The sequence below is a fragment of the Saccostrea cucullata genome, unplaced genomic scaffold (genome assembly GCF_032062105.1).
Source record: "Saccostrea cucullata isolate Sc308-1 unplaced genomic scaffold, CSIRO_AGI_Scuc_v1 ctg713, whole genome shotgun sequence".
In the NCBI taxonomy this organism is placed as follows: domain Eukaryota; kingdom Metazoa; phylum Mollusca; class Bivalvia; order Ostreida; family Ostreidae; genus Saccostrea; species Saccostrea cuccullata.
This window is the reverse complement of record NW_026921547.1, coordinates 163,530-166,963: the sequence shown is the minus strand read 5'-3', so window position 1 is coordinate 166,963 and position 3,434 is coordinate 163,530. Positions and strand designations below refer to the sequence as shown.

General features: G+C 37.5%; 1 long non-coding RNA gene across 2 annotated transcripts; it reads left to right on the top strand.

Moving 5' to 3' along the window:
• The first annotated feature begins 313 nt into the window (after nucleotides 1-313).
• LOC134260299 (uncharacterized) lies at nucleotides 314-3,176 on the top strand. 2 transcript variants are annotated; one of them, XR_009990512.1, is made up of 4 exons: nucleotides 314-473; nucleotides 570-903; nucleotides 1,204-1,864; nucleotides 2,651-3,176. It is a non-coding gene; the product is annotated as an uncharacterized LOC134260299 (long non-coding RNA). The 2 variants fall into 2 exon arrangements; XR_009990513.1 differs by having other exon boundaries at nucleotides 554-903.
• The last annotated feature ends 258 nt before the right edge of the window (nucleotides 3,177-3,434 follow it).

Genomic DNA, 3,434 nt, shown 5'->3' with positions numbered 1-3,434 from the left:
AGCTGTTGATATTTTTAGCAGATGCACCCTACTGTCCTAGGTGGAAACAGCAGATGCACTCCACTTGACTTGGTTGAAACAGCAGATGTACCCTACTTGCCATGTTGGAGACCGCAAATGGACCCAACAGGACATGGTGGAAAAAGTAGATGCACTCCTCGGACTTGGTGGAAATAGCAGATGCATCCAAAAGACTTGGTGGATACAGAAGGAGCACTCCACTGGACTTGGTGGAAACAGCAGATGTACCTTACTGGCCATGTTGGAGACAACAGATGCACTCAACAGGACTGGGTGGGAACAGCAGATGCTTCTAACAGGACATGGTGGAAACAGCAGCTGCACCCAACTGGACTTGGTGGATACAGAAGGTGGACCCAACAGGACATGGTGGATACAACTGGAGGAGACTTGCCTGATGATGTTGACCTTCCAAACAAGACATATCAAAGGAGATAATTGACACTGATCAGGTACATGTATATGAGAAAATCATGATTAAAGATCATTCAATTAACCATGTCAAATTTACTAGCTGACTTATTATTTTTAGCCTGGCTTATTTTTAGCTCTGCTGGTCAGAGACAAAAAAGCTTGCGATTGTAAACAAGGGCATGACATGGTGGAAACAGCTGGAGGAGGCAGGGCCAATGGATGCTAATCTTCCAAGATGTTGAAACAGCAAATGTCCTCAACAAGACCTGTGTAACAGCAGATGCACCCAACTGGACACTGATGGAAACAACTGGATGATGCATAGCCAGTACTTGCTGATCTTCCAAGATGTGGAAACAGCAAATGCACCCAACAGTACATGGTGAAAACAGTAGATGAACCCAAAAGGACCTGATAGAAACAACTGGAGGATGAATAGCCAAAGGATGCTGATCTGACATTTATTGGGTATGTGACATTATCAGAATCTAAGATCAGTTTATTAACAATGTCAAATTAATTAGCTGGCTAAAATTTTAGCCGATCTTGTTTCTTAAAGTCAGCAATACCTGACTTTTGTTATGATGTTCAGCTAGATAAACCAACTCTTTACACCAATATTGAATGTTTGCTTACTAATATAAAACATATATGTTAAACCACTGTTGAGACAACATAACAATTGTTAAAAAAGTTAAATGAGGATTTTCCTTAAAAAACTTCAGTGATGTATTTTCTCCATTTATTTTCTTCTGACTCTTCCTGCAGCTGCAGCCAACAGAACTTTGTGGAAACTGCTGGAATAGACAAGCTTGATGAACCTCTTTTAAGATGGGAAAACAGCAATACTTCTAAAAGGACTTAGTGAAATAAATCTTGAGGAGGCAAGGCCATTATGAATCTTGAGGCAAACTTGATGGACATTATGAATTTCCAATATTTGAAAACAACAGCGACACCCAAAGAAATTGGTGGAAAGATGGGAAAACAGCAAATACTTCTAAAAGACTTGGTGAATTAAATCTTGAGGAGGCAAGGCCATTATGAATCTTGAGGCAAACTTGATGGACGATGTTTTTCCAAAACGTGAAAACACCAGCTACACCCAAAAGGAATTGGCGGAAAGAAGGGAAAACAGCAAATACTTTTAAAAAGACTTAGTGAAATAAATCTTGAGGAGGCAAGGCCATTATGAATCTTGAGGCAAACTTGATGGACAATGATTTTCCAATATGTGAAAACACCAGGTACACCCAAAGGAATTGGTGGAAACAATCAACACAGACAAGCTTGATGGCCAATGATCTTCAAAATGTGGAAACAGCAGATGTCCCCAACAAGACTTAGTGGAAACACCTGGAGGACAATGCCTGATGGATGTGGACTTTTCCATCAAGACATACCACAGTGGATAACTGATACTGATCAGGTATATGACATTATCATATTCCAAATCATCTTAATGTTTATATTAAGCAAGGTCTTAGTTAAGTAGTAGACCAAATTTTTAGTCCAGGACTCTTTTTTTGTAGTCGGCAATATATACAGCTTGATTTTGTAATGGTGTTCAGCCATATATGCTGACTCTTAATTCATACCAATAATACCCGAGAATGATACATCTGATATTATTTGTGTGTGAGATTCTAATTAAATTTCACATTTTTGCTGTTGTTGCTTGGTACACTGGTATTTAAAAGCATCTGTTATAGAGTAGCATAGTAAGGAGTTGATCCTACCGTTGTGGGTTCAAATCCCACTGTGGGACAAGAAGACCGGTCTTTCACTGAGATTGTATAAACTGTGATGCCATGTTGCAGTAGGTGCAAAAAAAATCCCTCACTGCTCAATAGCCTCAATACCAAGTATAGGTCTACATTTGTAGCCCTCCCCTGAAAAATGTTGCAGTGCTATATGAGTGAAAATTTCTCAAGAGGGACTGTTTGCTCATGAAAATTTTTTCTCGTGTATATTTGTATTATTAATGTTTATATATAACAGAAACCACAGCTAGCGAAAATGTTGTTTCACAAATTAATACCAAATAGCTAAGTCACTAAACTAAGGTGTTGTGAAAATATGGTGATCTAAAGTACTGTATTGATTTCTACTTTTTCCTACCCTTAGAGCTCAGGTGAGCAATGTAGCATATATGTCTCTTCTTAATTTTTTTTATTCAAACCTGACAATTATCTCTTGCCTTGTTCATTTACAGAAAATCAAAGAAACTTTTAGAAGGAACATCCTTGAGATCATATGTGTGGATGAAGAAGCAGGACTTATAATTATGCAGGATTAATCCACATCTTCAAAGCACTGATGAAAATCCATTTTAGTAACAATGTTTTTTTCAAAGACTTTTTTAAAAATATAAATTTTTGAAGGGTGTCCGAATTATGTCAGGGTATGGGGTCGCCCATTCGGACACGTGGGTTCTCTACGGGTACTCCGTCTTCCTCCCACACTGACCCCATGCTTTTCTTTTCTTCTTCATTAGCTAATTATGTTCATATTGTTAAGATGAAGTAGTTGAAGGTTAGTTGTAAGTAGGCTTTATCGATACCCTGAGGCATTACTGGCTGGAACTTAAGTTCCTTCACCGCCACGGTTGCCAGGCTGGCTCGGGGAGGAGAAGCTGAAAGGGACTAGTTGGAGGCTGCTTTGTCTTTAATTATCTTTTTATTATTATGCCAATGAGATAATGATTCATTATTGTTATTGTTTTGATGAAGTTAAATATGTTCCAGATGTAATGATTGTTAATTATCAGACATAAGTATTCATAGAAATTCTGTCAGCTGTTGTAGAAAGAATAGTTTGTATAGTCGCCTTTTTGTTATTATAGTTTATTGTGAAATTGAATCCCTCGATAAGTCAATATACTGATGTGACTAAATATTCAGAAAAAAATATATATAAAATTGTAATATTGTATTTGAAAGTGTAACATAGAGATTTGCCTCTAAAAATGTTAAATTGTGATATTTTAATGCAATTGT